The following is a 20,572-nucleotide window of genomic DNA, read 5'->3' as shown; positions in this document are numbered from 1 at the left end:
CCTCTTTGACACTCTGGGAATACGTGGGAAGTATTCTTTGTCCCCTAACCCCCAGGAATATATATATATATATATATATATATATATATATATATATATATATATATATATATATATATATATATATATATATTAAGGGGTACCTCCAGTCATGCAGGTGCCAGGTACCTCCACCAGTCATGCAGGTGCCAGGTACCTCCACCAGTCATGCAGGTGCCGGGTTCTGGCGGCCTGGCCGGCTAGCAAAGCATGGGGAGATAAATTTGGAGGACATCCAAGACGCAGACATCAACCACAACTGTAGAATCTTGAGAGAGAGAGAGAGAGAGAGAGAGAGAGAGAGAGAGAGAGAAGGGGGGAAGGGAACCATTCCAACACATACACGGCAACTATCGCACACGCAAACACACATCCAAGGACGGACGCAGAGGTGTGTGTGTGTGTGTGTGTGTGTGTGTGTGTGTGTGTGTGTGTGTGTGTGTAAGCGCCCGCGCTACGGCCACCGTATAAGAACTGATGACATGTCTGCCTAACCAGTCTCAGAAGGTGTTCATACGTTCGTACGCAAGACGTAAACTTACGTCAGTGTTTTATGCATTAATTTGCAAAAAAAAAAAAAAAATAAATAATAAATAAATAAATAAAGGCTTTGTCCCACATCAGCGTGACATATATTACCCCTTAGTTTTTCATCCAAACTGGTGGTGTAACTGTAATTTCTTGTATTTCAAAGGAAAAAAAAAAAGATCTTTCACGATTTCCGTTCTCGAAATCAATTCAAGATTTTGAAATCTGTTCGACCACTGCTTCTTAAGAGGAGAGATAATCTTTTTAACTTCTATACGTACGTCCGATTTATCATGGGTGGAATGAGTTTTGTCGACCATCTATGTACTTGTTCTAGTTCGGGGTCCTGATCCTTCTTGTGGTCTGAGAGCCAAAGCTGGACTGTATATTCAAAGGTGTGGATAAACTAATGCCTTAAAAACGGGTCAGATTCCTTTCTTGTGTTGTGTCATCGACGTTCTACCAAGCCAAACATCCACCGCAGATCTGTCCACCATGGAAGAGAGAGAGAGAGAGAGGAAGAGGTGACTTGATCACAACCCTCGGGGTTTTAAACCAGTCAGATGATGTCGGCAGTGACCAATTCCTGTAGGGATTCACACGGACAGACCAATCAGAGGCCATGAGAGGAAAAATACGCAACAAACGTGTCATAAGAGATGTAAAGGAAGTGTTGTTACGTTGTCAGAAATGGCCGGGGAAACGGAAGTGACGAGAACGTGAATGTTGACAGCGAACGAAAATGTATAAGAATTGTATGACGGTAAATACAGTTCAAGAGAGGGGGGTGTAGAACTCTCTCCTTCCCCGTGCAGGATGAATGGGTAATTTCAAAATAAGTAATTGCATGAACATAGGGACACACATGAGACATAAACACACACACACACACACACACACACAAACGTTATGAGAAAGAACAAAAACAGTTAAGTGGAGGTTTTGCCTCGAGCTAATTTCTATAAGAGCTCCCAAGAGGCTTCCAGGGCCACTTCACAATTAGTGCACTGAGACGCTTCTTTATGGCTGTTGAAACACATGCTCCAGACTGTGAGACGAGGAGGAGAAGGATAAAGAAGAAGAAGAAGCGCAGGAGGAGGAGGAGGAGGAGGAGGAGGAGGAGGAGGAGGAGGAGGAGGAGGAGGATGAAGAAGAGGAAGCGGAGGAGGAGGAGGAAGAGGAGGAGGAAGAGGAGGAGGAAGAGGAGGAGGAGGAGGAGGAGGAGGAGGAGGAGGAGGAGGAGGAGAAGAAGAAGAAGAAGAGGAGGAGGAGGAGGAGGAGGAGGAGGAGGAGGAGGAGGAGGAGGAGGAGGAGGAGAGGAGGAGGAGCTGGAATGCTCTGTAGGCTATGATGTGAGAGAGGCCGTGTGTGGAGCATACGGCAGTAGACAGCATGATGGAAGAGGCCGATCCCGAATTCCCTACGGTGAAGGGACGCCTGGTACTCCGAGCGATAGATAGATGAAGAGAGATAAGGAAGGTATATACAGCGTGACCAAAAAAAAAAAAAAGAAAAATCCAAGGCTATAGCCTTACATTTTTTTTTGCTCAGATTTTCAACTTTCTTAGATTTTAATGAAAATCTGTGTATAGATGTTATTTTATATGGCATTTAAGTATTTAGAGTCAAAAAACTGTAATTCAAAAAATTTACCCGTTTAATTAGCACCTGGAATAATTATAATTATGATAAAATTCAAATGCTAATTACTCGAGTAATTATTCGAATTTCTATATTTTCACCACAGATTCATATTCAGCATACATAAAAGTAACTATGCTGAAAATTTCAAGAAAATCTATTTTTTCAAAAAAATCAAGAAAAATCCAAGGCCTTACATTTTTTTCCTCAGATTTTCAACTTTCTTAGATTTTAATGAAAATCTGTGTATAGATGTTATTTTATATGGCATTTAAGTATTTGGAGTCAAAAAACTGTAATTCAAAAAATTTAACCGTTTAATTAGCACCTGGACTAATTATAATTATGATAAAATTCAAATGCTAATTACTCGAGTAATTTTTCGAATTTTTAGATTTTGACCACAGATTCATATTCAGTATACATAAAAGTAACTATTCTGAAAATTTCAAGAAAAACTATTTTTTCAAAAAATTCAAGAAAAATCCAAGGCCTTACATTTTTTTTTGCTCAGATTTTCAATTTCATCAGATTTTAATGAAAATCTGTGTATAGATGTTATTTTACATGGTACTTAAGTATTTGGAGTCAAAAGAGTGTAATTCAAAAAATTTAACCGTTTAATTAGCACCTGGACTAATTATGATAAAATTCAAATGCTAATTACTCGAGTAATTATTCGAATTTTTAGATTATGACCGCAGATTCATATTCAGCATACATAAAAGTAACTATGCTGAAAATTTCAAGAAAATCTATTTTCTCAAAAAATCAAGAAAAATCCTTGGATTGTTCTTGATTTTTTTTTTTTAAATAGATTTTCTTGAAATTTTCAGCACAGTTACTTTTATGTATGCTGAATATAAATCTGTGGTCAAAATCTAAAAATTCGAATAATTACTCGAGTAATTAGCATTTGAATTTTATCATAATTAGTCCAGGTGCTAATTAAACGGTTAAAATTATGAATTACAGTCTTTTGACCCCAAATGCTTAAATACCATATAGAATAACATCTATACACAGATTTTCATTAAAATCTGAGGAAGTTGAAAATCTGAGCAAAAAAAAAAAAAAAAATGTAAGGCTATATCGCCTTGGATTTTTCTTGATTTTTTTGGAAAAAATAGATTTTCTTGAAATCTTCAGCATAGTTCCTTTTATGTGTGCTGAATATGAATCTGTGGTCAAAACCTAAACATTTGAATAATTACTCGAGTAATTAGCATTTTAATTTTATCATAATTAGTCCAGGTGCTAATTAAACGGTTAAATTTATGAATTACAGTCTTTTGACCCCAAATGCTTAAATACCATATAAAATAACATCTATACACAGATTTTCATTAAAATCTGAGGAAGTTGAACATCTGAGGAGAAAAAAAATATATTTTTCTTGATTTTTTTTTTTGAAAAAACAGATTTTCTTGAAATTTTCAGCATAGTTACTTTTATGTATGCTGAATATGAATCTGTGGTCAAACTCTAAAAATTCGAAAAATTACTCGAGTAATTAGCATTTGAATTTTATCATAATTAGTCCAGGTGCTAATTAAACGGTTAATTTTCTTGAATTACAGTCTTTTGACTCCAAATACTTAAATGCCATATAAAATAACATCTATACACAGATTTTTATTAAAACTGTGGAAGTTGAAAATCTGAGGAAAAAAATGTAAGGCGATATTGGATTTTCTTGTTTTTGAAAAAATAGATTTTCTTGAAATTTTCAGCATAGTTACTTTTATGTATGCTGAATATGAATCTGTGGTCAAACTCTAAAAATTCGAATAATTACTAGAGTAATTAACATTTGAATTTTATCACAATTAGTCCAGGTGCTAATTAAACGGTTAAATTTTTTGAATTACGGTCTTTTGACCCTAAATGCTTAAATACCATATAAAATAACATCTATACACAGATTTTCATTAAAATCTGAGTTTTCTTGATTTTTTTGAAAAAATAGATTTCTTTGAAATTTTCAGCATAGTTACTTTTATGTATGCTGAATATGAATCTGATCAAAATCTAAAAATTCGAATAATTACTCGAGTAATTAGCATTTGAATTTTATCATAATTAGTCCAGGTGCTAATTAAACGGTTAAATTTATGAATTACAGTCTTTTGACCCCAAATGCTTAAATACCATATAAAATAACATCTATACACAGATTTTCATTAAAATCTGAGGAAGTTGAAAAAATGAGCAAAAAAAATGTAAGGCTCGGATTTTTCTTGATTTTTTTTTTTAAAAATAGATTTTCTTGAAATTTTCAGCATAGTTACTTTTATGTATGCTGAATATGAATCTGTGGTCAAAATCTAGAAATTCGAATAATTACTCGAGTAATTAGCATTTGAATTTTATAATTAGTCCAGGTGCTAACTAAACGGTTAAATTTATGAATTCACCATCACCCTATCCAAACAACGCCTCGTCATTTTCACACTTACCTGTCGTAGAAGAGCGTTTCTTCAGACCTAGCAAAGCAGAGGTATTCCTCCATAACCAGTGGTGTGCATTTCTCTTTTATAACTAGTTTTGACTTACATAATATCCCTCGTGAACTACAGAAACCCTAGTAGCATTCCTTTTACAAACCTTGATGATAAAGATGATAAGTGTGATTGATTCACTCCGTAATTCTGAATACAAATATACTGTCTACAGCGCAAATTACAATCATCTTTACCCAATGTGAGTGAGTTATCAATTTCCGTACGATTATTGTACCTCTTCGTACAATCAATTTCTCCATAACTGGAGGACATCCACAAATATGCCACACCCATTTTTAGTCCTTCATCCTCTCCCACTCCCGTCTTGACAGAGAGAAATCAAACACATCCTCACACAAACAGACGCAGCCGATCAAAGGACGTGGCGAGGACACTGCGCCAGACGTCCACCTCCCTTTGTCAATCAAGGGCACTGAGACAGCATGGAGGAGGTCTTCAGAGGCATACATGATCAAAGGAGCACGGACAAAAGACCCGACAAACTGGAATGTCCTCCCTTGTCAAGCACGGAATACTGGCAATGCTTCACCTGTTTCCCGCTAGATGAGCGGAAAAAAAGGGACAAGTTAGCCTGAAAAAAATAAACCCTCCTGGCCAAAGGTTCTGCTTGGGTGAGAGAGGTGCATCTCTTTGATCAAGTTCCAATGGCGAGGAATACAGGTCAGAGGAGGGTCGAGGACGTGACCACTACGCAAGAGGAAGCCGACGCTAAATGCCCTTCAGTGTCCACACACACACACACACACACACCGTGAGATCCTGGTGCTCATCTCGTACTCAGTTTCACAGAAGAGCTCCAACAGAGGGTTCTGTTTAGACACGAGATGGCAACACACAGGAACCTCTAACTGACGCGCAACATGTATCGTCGTGCTTCAGTATCGTACCGTCGGACTCGAGGGACTGTACCGTCGGACTCGAGGGATCGCATCGTCGTACTCGAGGGATCGCATCGTCGTACTCGAGGGATCGTACCGTCGGGCTCGAAGGATCGTACCGTCGGACTCGAGGATCATACCGTCGGACTCGAGGATCGTACCGTCGGACTCGAAGGATCGTACCGTCGGACTCAAGGATCGTACCGTGAAGCTCGAGGGATCGTACCGCTGTTTCTCGGGATTCATACTGTAACGTTCCAGGGATCGTAAGGTCGTCCAGATCTGAACACAGCTCCGACACTCTCCCTACGGCAGGACAGGAAGAGCAGAAGAGGATCCTAGAGTCCCCAGGGGAACCCTGGAGCGTGGGGTGTACTATGTCTCCAGGGGACCCCGGAGCCTGGGGTGTACTATGTCTCCAGGGGACCCCGGAGCGTGGGGTGTACTATGTCTCCAGGGGACCCCGGAGCGTGGGGTGTACTATGTCTCCAGGGAACCACGGAGCCTGGGGTGTACTATGTCTCCAGGGGACCCCGGAGCGTGGGGTGTACTATGTCTCCAGGGGACCCCGGAGCCTGGGGTGTACTATGTCTCCAGGGGACCCCGCAGCCTGGGGTGTACTATGTCTCCAGGGGACCCCGGAGCCTGGGGTGTAGTCTGTCTCAAGGGAACCCCGGAACTTGAAGTGAAGTGACTCCCTACTGAACCCCGGAACCTGGGGTATAGTCTGTCCCCAGAGGATCCCGGTGCCTGGGGTATAGTCTGTCCCCAGGGGATCCCGGCGCCTGGGGTATAGTCTGTCCCCAGGGGATCCCGGCGCCTGGGGTATAGTCTGTCCCCAGGGGATCTCGGCGCCTGGGGTATAGTCTGTCCCCAGGGGATCCCGGCGCCTGAGGTATAGTCTGCCCCCAGGGGATCCCGGTGCCTGGGGTATAGTCTGTCCCCAGGGGATCTCGGCGCCTGGGGTATAGTCTGTCCCTAGATGATCCCGGCGCCTGAGGTGTGGCGAGTCCCCAAGTTACGTAAGATTCACAGAGGCACCGCGACCCTCCTCCTCCTCCTCCTCTCCATTGCCACACGTGAGGAACATGACGAACGAGCCGGGTGTGGGAGCAGCACGGCGGTGTATACACCTTCAACTTCCAGACTTGAGAGAACGTGGGTTGGATCCCCTGTCAGGGCTTAGGGCAGCGGTAACACCCTTCATAAATACTCGGGCACGATGATAACATCCGCATGATGCGGGCGACGGTACAGTCCTTGAGTGCGACGGTACAGTCCTTGAGTGCGACGGGACAGCCCCCTTGAGTGCGATGGTACAGTCCTTGAGCACGACGGTACAACCCCCCTTGAGTGCGACGGTACAGTCCTTGAGTGCGACGGGACAGTCCCCCTTGAGTGCGACGGTACAGTCCTTGAGTACGACGGTACAACCCCCCTTGAGTGCGATGGTACAACCCCCTTGAGTACGACGATACAACCCCCTTGAGTACGACGGTACAACCCCCTTGAGTACGACGGTACAACCCCCTTGAGGACGACGGTACAACCCCCTTGAGTACGACGGTACTACCCCCTTGAGTGCGACGGTACAGCCCCCTTGAGTGCGACGGTACAGCCCCCCTTGAGTGCGACGGGACAGCCCCCTTGAGTGCGACGGTACACCCCCCCTTGAGTGCGACGATACAACCCCCTTGAGTGCGACGGTAAAGTCCTTGAGTACGACGGTACAGCCCCCTTGAGTGCGACGGTACAGTCCTTGAGTACGACGGTACAACCCCCCTTGAGTGCGATGGTACAACCCCCTTGAGTACGACGATACAACCCCCTTGAGTACGACGGTACAACCCCCTTGAGTACGACGGTACAACCCCCTTGAGGACGACGGTACAACCCCCTTGAGGACGACGGGACAGCCCCCCTTGAGTGCGACGGGACAGCCCCCTTGAGTGCGACGGTACAGCCCCTTGAGTGCGACGATACAACCCCCTTGAGTGCGACGGTACAGTCCTAGAGTAAGACGGTACAACCCCCTTGAGTGCGACGGTACAACCCCCTTGAGTGCGACGGGACAGCCCCCTTGAGTGCGACGGTACAGCCCCCTTGAATGCGACGGTACAGTCCTAGAGTACGACGGTACAACCCCCTTGAGTGCGACGGTACAGTCCTTGAGTACGACGGTACAACCCCCCTTGAGTGCGATGGTACAACCCCCTTGAGTACGACGATACAACCCCCTTGAGTACGACGGGACAGCCCCCCTTGAGTGCGATGGTACAACCCCCTTGAGTACGACGATACAACCCCCTTGAGTACGACGGTACAACCCCCTTGAGTACGACGGTACAACCCCCTTGAGTACGACGGTACAACCCCCTTGAGGACGACGGTACAACCCCCTTGAGGACGACGGGACAGCCCCCTTGAGGACGACGGGACAGCCCCCTTGAGTGCGACGGTACAACCCCCTTGAGTGCGACGGTACAACCCCCTTGAGTGCGACGGTACAACCCCCTTGAGTGCGACGGTTTACTGCTGACACAAGGCCAGGTTTACAACTGATAACGAGCCAGGTTTACCGTTGACACTAAAAACAAAAAACAAAACAATAAATATATGAAAATGGTGAGGTTATGTCAAAAAGGAAAATAACGAGGGATATTAATTGGCGGTGATTTGAAAACTGTAATTCAATCTTATTTTCATGTGGGGATTAGACTGATTATACAAGCCCCCCGCGTCCTCCTGCTGATCAGTATATACGCCCTTGTGACCTCATGTTCGTTAGTATACACGCTCCTGTAGCCTCCTGTTGGATGGTATACACGCTCCTGTGGCCTCCTGTTGATCAGTATACGCACGCCCTTGTGGCCTTCTGTTGGTTAGTATACACGCTCCTGTGGCTTCCTGTTGGTTGGTATACACGATCTTGTGGCCTCCTTGGTTGGTATACACGCTCCTGTGGCCTCCTGTCGGTTGGTATAAACACCACTGTGGCCTCCTGTTGGTTGCTATACACGCTCCTGTGGCCTCCTGTTGGTTGGTATACACACCATTGTGGCCTCCTGTTGATCAATATACACGCCCTTGCAGCCTCCTGTTCCGTTAGTATACACGCCCTTGTGGCTTCTTGTTGGTTAGCATACACGCCCTTGTGGCCTCCTGTTCCGTTAGCATACACGCCCTTGCGGCCTCCTTCTGGTAAGGTTGTGTATACACTGGGCCGCAGATCAGAGGCAGTGACCTCGGATTATAACGAGTAATTATGCCGGGGAGTGAATTGGGCAGCATACAATATGAAGCGGACGGTTCCCAAGCCTTGTTTAACTGCGCTCTTTTAACTCAGCGCACTGGTGGGTGCGCTGTTACAGCCCCTCGTCTTAGCGCGTGGGTGGCAAAATGTTCTATCAACAGTTCTTCTCCGCTTAGCGAGTTGAGTAGGGAGGGATTGATATATCGAAGTTCCCGGCTTAGCGAGTCCGCGGGAGTGTCGATATCAAACGCCCTGCGCTGAACAGAGGAGGGGGAGTGGGTGGGTGGGTTTGAGGCAACACCTGCATCGCTGGACGAACTTAACAGAGGGCCATTCCACAACCCCTCACCACGCACGGCTGTGGTAAAGGACGTTGTCAAGTTCAATTGCCTACGTCTTGAGCACGACGGGTCAGGTTCCAAGGCCGAGGTACCGTACTTCACGAGGCCGTACTGTCGTGCTCGAGCGTCGTGCTTGACGTACCCTAAGGGGCGTACAGGGGCATACATTATGAGGGTGGTGGGTGGTGTGGTCAATGTGTACTCGGCATATAAATGGACCAGCTTGGGGTGCGCGACCTTCCATGTCAACTATCTGGCGGTGGTATTAATATACATATACGGTGGCTAAAGGTCAAGCCACCAGCCATATAATAGGAAAAAGCATCTCTACGCAAGTGGCACATTAAAAGAGGGAGGACTTCTTCTTCCTCCTTAGCGTAAACATTCCCTCACCCGTATTCACTGGGAGATGGACCGAGTGCTGCCATTCTCACCACTTGGCATATCCTACATACCCTCACCATGTCTGGTGCGGGCAGCGCTCAGCACACGCACACACACACACACACACACACACACACACACACACACACACACACACACACAGGTTTCCACTGGACAGATAACTTCTGTAGTGTGATAGACATGAGAACGAAACAGAGCGAATGTGGTGTAAAGACGTGTTGAGGAATATACATTAGTGAGGGAAGCTTCTCAGACTGTATGATTATTACTGTATGAATTCTGATTAAAATATACGACTGATGATTTCATACGTGTGTGATATGGATGTATATGGCTGATATGGAGGAGGAGGAGGAGGAGGAGGAGGAAGGGGTAGATTGGGAATATGTATGATGATTTGGTTGAAGAAGAGGGAGAGAGAGAGAGAGAGAGAGAGAGAGAGAGAGAGAGAGAGAGAGAGAGAGAGAGAGAGAGAGAGAGAGAGAGAGAGAGAATGAGGGGTCAGGGAAGGGCGAGTTGGCTGCACGGTGAGGGCTAGGGGGATCGTGGATGAGTAACAGAGGGGTCTCACTTGACGGCTCAGCGGACTCCGCAGAGTGAGTAATTACAAGGTTGTAGTGTGTGTGTGTGTGTGTGTGTGTGTGTGTGTGTGTGTGTGTGTGTGTGTGTACTTTTCATATAACTGAGACGCAAATATCAGTCGTGGATCTGAAGCGAAACATTTATCGACTCTATGCTTAAACGTGTCTATGGTAATGCTTCCAACTACTCCAACTGGTATACCATTCCACATGTCAACAACCCTGTAAAAAAGATAAAAAATAAAAAGTACTTTGCCTCATTCAAGGTAAAACGTTTGCCCACGAGTTCATATCCATCACTGTGGACGTAACCTGACGACGAATCTATCCTTAAGTACCTCGTTAGATCGAGTTCACCAAAGCCTGTAAGGGGTTGGAATACCTATGTGTTTAGATCATCTCTCAACCCTCTCTTTTCTAACCGAGATAAATCCCATATGTTCGGTCGGCTTTTGTTTTTTTTTTGACGATTCGTTTCCCAGGGCGGGAATCATGAACGTAGCTCGCTCTGTGCTCTCTCTCTCTCCATCCTGAGTTACGTCCTTCCTCGAGCAGGATGACCAAAAGCTGAACCCAGTGTTCAAGATGGGGACGCACCAGTGAACTCTAAAGAGTGAGGGTAATTCTCCCTAGACTTCAATCCCCTTGTAATTGTGCAGTAATGCAGAATACGGGTACTGCTGACAGACGTACCTACGCGTCCTCCTGTCGAGTGTTTGGGAGGGGAAGCTAGAGAGAGAGAGAGACAGGTGTAACCCCGTGTGTTGACAGTAGTCGCTAGCACGGGCGACAGGCGCGTGTCATCCCTTTAGTATTGGCAGAATCTCAAAGGGAGGCCAACTGGCTGAGTCCCGTGCACTGACAGGTTGGTACTGGGAGTGGGAGCAGCAGGTGTGGTCTCAGGTGGCGACAGTCTCTATAAATGTGTCCCTACAAACAGGGCAGGTGCTGAGAGCGAGGGCACCAGGTGTGACCCTGGGTCCTTTGCTGGTGTTTGAAGCGGTGTAATAATGTGTGGTGACATAATGTACCAGCAAATGTTGGAGGTCGGATGTGGGGGGGTTGGGTTGCCGAATGCAAACGCCCACGGTGACAGCAGCGGCCGCAGCCCAGGGAAGTACTTACTCTCCTGACATAGGAGTGGTAAAGTAGGTTGCAGACAGTAGCTGCCCAGGGAAGTACTTACTCTCCTGACATAGGAGTGCTGAAGTAGGTTGCAGACAGTAGCTGCCCAGGGAAGTACTTACCCTCCAGACTTAAGAGTGCTGAAGTAGGTTGTAGACAGTAGCTGCCCAGGGAAGTAAGTACTTACCCCCCTGAATTATGGGTGTTGAAATGATGCCTAGAACCATTTTACAACCTCCGTGTCAGCGGGCTGTAGTCATAGGCCGACCAGGGAAGTACAACCCTCCTGACTTAGGTGAGTTGAAGTGATGTCTGGAGCCGTTTGACACCCTCCGGGTCAAGACCGCTTGTCATACTTTTCACCTTAATAAAAACAAACTTACCAGACAAGTCTCACCATCTTCTCCCTCCAGGTACCCGTTCAACTCTCCATTGTTTCTTTCTCGTTCTGCTTCTACATTATTTCTCCTCCCTTTCCTTTACTGATGCCACAAACTACGAACGTAGGAGAGTCTAACAAACCTATGGACTCCAGGCCCAGGCATCTTGGGGTGCGAAGAATCTCCCGAAACCTTGCCTGTCTCTGCTGCCAATGAGAGGGAGGACTCGGGCACTAGCAGGACCCGGCCACTTCCCAAGTCTCTTGCCCCTCTGACTCATTCTCTTCACCAGTGATTCCACCAAAGATTCACACGTTTCCCTCTACCACCCTTTCTTCTGCGCAGCACCATCCACATATCTACCCTTGGAAACCCTAAGGATCTGATGATGTTTTCTTTAATCATCTTCACGCCCGGAGCTATAAACCTTCACTCACGATCAGACCTCCAAAAGCAATGCACCTGTTGCCCACCTCAGAGACCTTGACTCACAAAACATTTTACGTCTTCTGGCCGAAGATTTGTCTGAGCAACGGGTAAAATGTTTCTCTCTGTCACCTACTGCCCTCCTAACTCTGTAAATAGCATTCTTCAGGCATCTATATCCCTTAAAAAGAGGCCTTGACATCCTTTCCTCCTCTGCTTCACGAGATGCGACCGTACACCACAGGGAGGGAGTCGCTGCTAAGATACTCACATCAAATTCTTGTGTCTCGCTTCGAATCCTTTGCGCTTACTGCTTCACAATGCCGCCACCAGCAGTTGGTTCATCTGACCTCACGTCCCCCTTCACTCACCGCACCTCCGCTGATATGGCTGACTGGATTAATCCATGAAAATTCCTTTACCTCGGCAAGTTTACTGCCTCTCCTCCGGCGATGCTGAGTGTAAGTAAAGCTGAGGTTAATCCTTTCCAGGAATGGAGGCCTGTCTCCCCCTCTTTCCAAAAGTTATCTCCTCTTTGAAACTAGCGTTCATTCATACCCGCTCTGAGGCCACCGGGCAAGGGACTTGAAGCATTCATCTGACGAGGAAAAAATCGAATTCTCCCTTCGACAAAAAAGGAATTAATTCTGACATGTCATTCATGTGGCTTAAAAAAAAGCGCTCCTGGATCCAAAGGCAGCGAGAGAATCCTTCTTCATTCCTCCACTACGAGATGTCTCTTGCTCTCTGGCCGGCCAAAAGCACCTCTTAAGAACCTCCTCTCGTTTCGCTCTTCCACTGGGACTACACTATAGCTGTCTCTCCCTTTGATATGGCAACTCTTTTTGGTTCTCCCTCCTCCTCCTCCTCCTCCTCCTCCTCCTCCTACACCTCTAAAACCACCATGAATGCCTGGTATTTCCCCCACCCTAGACGCACCTCTTACTAATCCTGGGCCTTATCCTGCGTTTCTGGACGGCCCAAAAAATACAAGAAAAAAAGAAAAAATTCCCTTCTGACCATAAGGGAGGCTCACGGACCACCGCCATTCCTCTTCGTATTTCAAGAAGAACGTGCCGCGGGTTCCTGCGTGCTCAGTGGGTTGACCAATAACGAGGATGGAAGTCCTGTTGTTGCCGATATGTAGCGGAGGTTCCCGTGCAGCTGGGGATATGTCCCCAGCCCGTAATACTCTCCCCACTATCCTCAACCCGTTCTATCCTGCTCTGCTCTCTATCTATCCCCAAAGTCCTCTGCCCTGCTCCCTATCTCCTCCCAACTGCTCTGCGCTGCTCCTTATCTCCTCCCAACTACTCTGCTTTGCTCCCTACCTCCTCCCATCCGCTCTGCCCTGCTCCCTACCTCCTCCCAACCCTCTCTGCCCTGCTCCCTACCTCCTCCCAACCCACTCTGCCCTGCTCCCTACCTCCTCCCAACCCACTCTGCCCTGCTCCCTACCTCCTCCCAACCCGCTCTGCCCTGCTCCCTACCTCCTCCCAACCCGCTCTGCTCTGCTCCCTACCTCCTCCCAACCTGCCCTGCTCTGCTTTGCTCTCTAAATAAAAATCTCCTGAAGCTCCCCTACGGGCCTTGTCAGTGGCTTGTTATTCTAATCATTTATAAATCATTACGAGTGATTTGTTTACAACTGGTCATTAACGAGATATGTTTGGTGACCGGTATTTATGAAGGTGTCGTGGCCATAACACCCTGAAGCAATGACGTTATTTTCTTCTTCTTTTTTATTTTAACCCCCCCTCACCTCAACCCCAGGACGCCCCCCCTACTCCAGCTGAAAGATGACTCAAGCTATAATTTTAGTCATACGACATTTAAATTAGCGTCGGCGGCCGCGGGGTAGGGGCGAGAGAGAGAGAGAGAGAGAGAGAGAGAGAGAGAGAGAGAGAGAGAGAGAGAGAGAGAGAGAGAGAGAGAGAGAGAGAGAGAGAAGCGCCAGCTACTTCCTACTTAGCAAGGTGACCTCAACACCTCGAGTGCGAGCGTGTACGACCCCTGAGGCACGACGCGCCGGTGCGACTCCCCGCGTAAGGCGACGGCGACCTGGGCGGGCCGGCCCTCTGACATGGCTCTGGACGGCGCAAGTTAAAGGGTCAAGGTTATATACCAAGAGGTCGTGCAGTCGCGCGTAAGGAGTTCAAGGCCAAGAGATACGTCCACGGTATCGCTGGCTCTTCCCCACGTCGCTGTCATGCTGCAGAAGGAAGGAGGAGGGTTAGGGCACCACCTCTCGCACTGGCGGTGCTAGAGGAACCATGGTAAATGAAATTACTCTCAATTTCCCAATAAAACCACCATCACTTTCCTATCCAAACCACTATCAGTTTACCATCATAACGGCTTTCAGTTTACCATCCAAACAAGGCGTATCTTATCAGGAGAGAGAAAGACTTGTGTGCTCGTAGGCAGAGAGGAGGGTTAGTGGTTCAATGTGAGGACGGGTATGAGGCTCCTCCCTGGCCTCAGTCCATTATGAGGCAGTCAGTCAGTAACCACTCCCTGGCCACAGTCTGCGAGGCACTCAGTCAGTAACCCCTTCCTGGCCACAGTCTGCGAGGCAGTCAGTCAGTCAGTAACCCCTCCCTGGCCACAGTCTGCGAGGCAGTCAGTCAATCAGTAACCCCTTCCCGGCCACAGTCTGCGAGGCAGGCAGTCAGTCAGTCAGTAACCCCTCCCTGGCCACAGTCTGCGAGGCAGGCAGTCAGTCAGTCAGTAACCCCTCCCTGGCCTTACTTATGGCTCTACGCTCCTTCAGCTTAAGCATCACTGAGGTATTCGTCCCTGGCTTATGTCCATCAAAGATCTGACTCCAGGTATGTATATAAAATATCTCCTGCCCATGATAAAGCTTCGCACACACACACACACACACACACACACACACACGCACACACACAGGCGCGCGCGGGCGAAGCTCCACCGTGGTAGAGAGATTGTATTTTATATACATGCCAGAGGTCAGATCTTTGATGGACATAAACCAGGAATGAATACTTCAGGGATGCTCACCTCACTCCATCCCAGACGGATAGATAGATAGATAGACAGACAGATAGATAGATAGGTAAATAGATAGGTAGGTAGACAGACTGAGGGAAGCATATACATATACCCAGACATTCAGTAATACTGGACACATTACGTGAGAGATGTACACCTATAGGAGACACACGTTCTGTATTACGACGATACACACTCATTTCGCCCACACTCGCTCACACAGCCAACTCCCACGTCCCGACCCGCTCCACCACACTGCCTTCCCACAACCACTCGAACTCCTCGAATCTCTCTCTCTCTCTCTCTCTCTCTCTCTCTCTCTCTCTCTCTCTCTCTCTCTCTCTCTCTCTCTCTGCCCGTAATAGTTACTATGCTTGAGACCTCTCTCTCTCTCTCTCTCAAATACGGCAACCTCGCACTGCTCGTGCCTTACACACACACACACACACACACACACAGACACCCATCCGCGTCGTCCCACAGCTCACTCACTGCCCTGCGCCAATGTGACCAGGATGACACTGTTCCTTAAGTCTTTCATTTCTTTCAAACTCGGATTCTCAATCACCCTATTCACCAATATCCACTTCAACCGTACCACATTGTCCCCAATTATTTTTCTACTTCTTCTAACACCTCCTCTATTTTCATTTTACAATACTCACCCCGTTTTCCATTTTGTTTATACTGATTCATCTCGTCATACTCTTTTCCTCCGAAAAACAACCCATCACCATAATTTTCCCTCCCTCAGTCGCTTTCAAGTGTCATATTCTCCACCATCCATTTTCTGCCACATCTGTTCACCTTCAGCAAACAGCACTGCATCATCTGCGTACAAAGCAAGATGGCAAACCTCCAGACTTGTACGTATGATATTAATTCATCTCCTCCACCATGTGATGCCATCCTCCTCTTCTTTATCACACCGTCCGTACAACACAGTCATGACCCACGGAGTTATTAGGCACCGTTGTCCAACGCCACGGAGTCATCCAGCACCGTTGTTCAACGCCACGGAGTCATCAGGCACCGTTGTCCAACGCCACGGAGTCATCCAGCATCGTTGTCCAACGCCACGGAGTCATCCAGCACCGTTGTCCAACGCCACGGAGTCATCAGGCACCGTTGTCCAACGCCACGGAGTCATCAGGCACCGTTGTCCAACGCCACGGAGTCATCCAGCATCGTTGTCCAACGCCACGGAGTCATCCAGCACCGTTGTCCAACGCCACACACACACACACACACACACACACACACACACACACACACACACACACGTCCTAAAATCCCTTCTTTCTTCTCCATTTCTCCTAATTCTTCCCTTGATGGTTGTACAGAAAGTCATCCCACCTCCCACCAGCTCACCTCCCACTGTGCTGCCTTCCTGCCCGCTCCACCCTACACCACTGGTGTCACAAGCCACGACTACCTAATAGTCTGACCACATCCCTCAAACGAAGCATTATCTTCTGATTTACGTCATCACGATAATGAAAAGATAATCACCTTTAAAATTATTAATGATCATTTCGGTTAATATAAGTGACCATAACTTTGAAGAGGACATGTATGGATCTGGAGAGATTAATCACGTTTTTTTTTTTTTTTGTTTTACGAATCTGATCCAGTTTACACTAGTACCCCATCTACGAAACTCACCGAGTGTACACTAGTACCCCAACTACGAAACTCACCGAGTGTACACTAGTACCCCATCTACGAAACTCACCGAGTGTACACTAGTACCCCATCTACGAAACTCACCGAGTGTACACTAGTACCCCATCTACGAAACTCACCGAGTGTACACTAGTACCCCACCTACGAAACTCACCGAGTGTACACTAGTACCCCATCTACGAAACTCACCGAGTGTACACTATACAATGAACACTGGTACCCCATCCACAACACTTGAGTATATGACCAGCGTGAGTGCCTGCAGGTTTTGCAGATGATGTAGGAGCAATAACCTCGACTTTAAATGACACTTAAGCTGTCAAAATCACTGAAACGTTAGAACGAAATTTCTGTTGAGAATTTATATATATACACGTCAAACACAAATCGAGCGACCAGTGTGTCTCGGTGGCGAACGCTGAGCGAACAAATATCCAACGCACGGTTCCACGGACGACTTAATGACAACGACTGTAGACTAAGGGATGGATGAATATAAGTGGGTGTGGTGGGACACACTGATGATGTGGGAGGTCAGTACCTGAGGCAAGCAGTGGGCTGGATGTATGCTGAGGAGTCAGTGGTATGCTGGTAGGACGCTCAAACCTCACTCAAGAGGTTATGGGAGAATGCTGACAGCATGACGAAGGTAGTAAAGCTATAGGTTTGGATGCTGTTGGAGGCTGCATGCTGGAAGTATGCTGAGAGAGAGAGAGAGAGAGAGGCGCGCGCCCCCCCGAGTATAACTGAAGGAGCGCTGTAGAAGGCTTTACGTAGGATGCAGGCCCAGAGAGAGAGAGTACGCCGAGAGAAGATACAAGTTTTACGACCCTGAGCAGGTATCATGGCGGTATGGAGAGAGTCTGATGTGGTATGTCGAGTATGACGACTATAATCGAGGAGGCCGGACATACCCAGAGGGAGATGGAGGGTATGCTGGCCAAGACTAGGCTAAACGGCAGTATACTTGAGGGTATGCTTTCCTGGTCTGAATGTCTTCAAATCTTATATTACGAACGTTAGGTCTGAGTGGTGGTGGATCCAATATCATGTGTGTCAGAGAGAGAGAGAGAGAGAGAGAGAGAGAGAGAGAGAGAGAGAGAGAGAGAGAGAGAGAGAGAGAGAGAGATTCTGGTTTGGGTGGGTGTGTGTGTGTGTGTGTGGTGTAGGTAAGCTAAGATGGGGATCCCAGACAAGGAATCATGCAAAGAGGGAGCAGGGGGACACACACACACACACACACACACACACACACACACACACACACACACACACACTGAGACAGAGGAAAGGGAGACAGACCAGATGCCAAAGCATGAGCAATATAGATGTTCTGTGTGTGTGTGTGTGTGTGTGTGTGTGTGTGTGTGTGGAAGGGGGGCGGGGGAACAGAAATACCCGGGAGGTGAATATCTGCCCCGCCACCCCACTAGGGAGCGGACAGCACCCTCCTCCTCCACTCCCACTTCCCCTCTCCCCGGCCCCGTCCAAGACACACGGCCCAAGATTTTTACACCCTATCAAGCGACCTTGCCAGAGGCGTCCGCCGTTCATTAATGCCCAGGAATGCTACATACAGAAGGAAGGGGTCGTGTTGCTAAGGCCACCGAGGTGTCGACGAGTCTAGTGAAGCCAAGCTTTTGTACACTGCTGGGCTGTGTTATGGTGGGCCAGACGTGTCGAAGCCTCGCTGGGTCACTCATTTCGAAGCCTCAAGCACTCAAGCCCGTGATAAGCCTCGCTGTTGCACTTACTTCGAAGCCTTGGCAATTAGCCGATGATGAGCCTTGGTTCGGTTCACTCACTCCCGGGTCCTCAGACTCGGTCCATGTTGAAGCCTCGGCGGTTCAATTCGTTCGAAGCTTCAAACTCAGCCTATGGTGAATCTTCAGAGGCTATGCTTCTGTTCGAAGCCTGAGAGGTTGGGCTACGGTGAAGCTCCATTGACTCACTCCATTCGAAGCCGCACCGCTCCGCCTGTGGTTGAAGATTCGCTGATTCTCTCCGGAGAGGGTACTAATGCCTTTAAGTAATTCCTGGGGAGAGAGAGAGAGAGAGAGAGAGAGAGAGAGAGAGAGAGAGAGAGAGAGAGAGAGAGAGAGAGAGAGAGAGACACTCGGCCTTGGCGTTGAATCGGTGTGAAGGCTCCTAGCCCGTGGACGCGTTCCCACACACCATGACAGTATAACAAGACGGACAGAAATAAAACCTCACGTTCACGACGGAGTCATTGTAAGGACACAGGTATTAAACTGTGAGATTCCGACGGTCACAGGTGAGTCTAACTTAAGGTGATTTGGCAGTTCAGCGTGGCAGCCATACACACTCTCGGGACACTTATCTAATTGGACAGTCTTTATGGAGGAGATGACTTGCATCTCCTTCCGAGGTAGGAATGTCCGGTGATATTGTAGGGAAGCCTGGGTGCTGCTGTGTTATTGTAGGGCAGGAGGACCTGGGTTGCTGCTGTGTTACAGTAGGGCGGGAGGACCTGGGGTGGTGCTGTGTTATTGTAGGGCAGGAGGACCTGGGTTGCTGCTGTGTTACAGTAGGGCGGGAGGACCTGGGGTGGTGCTGTGTTATTGTAGGGCAGGAGGACCTGGGTTGCTGCTGTGTTATTGTAGGGCAGGAGGACCTGGGTTGCTGCTGTGTTATTGTAGGGCAGGAGGACCTGGGTTGCTGCTGTGTTATTGTAGGGCAGGAGGACCTGGGTTGCTGCTGTGTTATTGTAGGGCAGGAGGACCTGGGTTGCTGCTGTGTTATTGTAGGGCAGGAGGACCTGGGTTGCTGCTGTGTTATTGTAGGGCAGGAGGACCTGGGTTGCTGCTGTGTTACAGTAGGGCAGGAGGATCTGGGGTGGTGCTCTGCTACTGTGGGGCAGGAGGGCCAGTGGTGGTGCTGTGTTACTGTGGGGCAGGTAAACCTGTGGTGTTAAAAGTGCGGTAAATCTACATAATTTTTTAAGTCATGAATATTGGTGTGTTTAAGTTTCTTCTGTGTTGCTTTCTTGAAAATTGCCATTTCTTTAGTTTCGTCGTTCTGCCATTTTGGCTTCGCTTTGGAGAAAAAGACCGTTTAATACGCAATTACAGACATGTTCCCCCTTCTGCTTTGAAAGTTTTACTGAAGCGCTTCCACGCCAAGTCCACATCGTTCTCACTGATATCATCCCAGATTTGCCTGTCAAGATCAAATGCGAAAATCATCAGCATTTGCTAGCTTAAAATCTAGTATTCTTTTTCGGCTTTCATGTTAACCAACGTTACATGCGACGCTCAAAGTTGCTTTCAAAATGAATTTGTCAGTGATCACACGTTCCAAACTTTTCTTAGACTCTAAAAGAATCCTCGTTTGTGGCTAGAGCCATATCTAATACGTTCACGATGCGAGTAGGTTTCACGACTAATTACTTTTGGACATTATCAAACTCAGGATTTGGTCAGCACCCGGAGCTACAGGAGAGGGATTCCCCCGTACTTAGATCCCATTATGTTAAAATCTTCCACTACGATTAAATCCCGTTCAGCACATATTTCTACTTACTGATTATTAAATCCTTCGCCTACCTCTGATGTCGGTGCGGGAGGCCAATAAACTAGCCTTAATGTCATTTTCTTACGCAGCATATATTTCATTTCAACAAAAATGCAGTCGATGTTATCAACAGCTACTACATATTTCACCCACGTTTCTCCTTCGCCTTCCTCTCATGTCTTTATCTGTTCTTGTGACTCATTCTGGGACAT

This window comes from Panulirus ornatus, chromosome 16, assembly GCF_036320965.1.
Source record: "Panulirus ornatus isolate Po-2019 chromosome 16, ASM3632096v1, whole genome shotgun sequence".
NCBI classification, from domain to species: Eukaryota; Metazoa; Arthropoda; class Malacostraca; order Decapoda; family Palinuridae; genus Panulirus; species Panulirus ornatus.
This window is presented reverse-complemented; position numbering follows the sequence as displayed.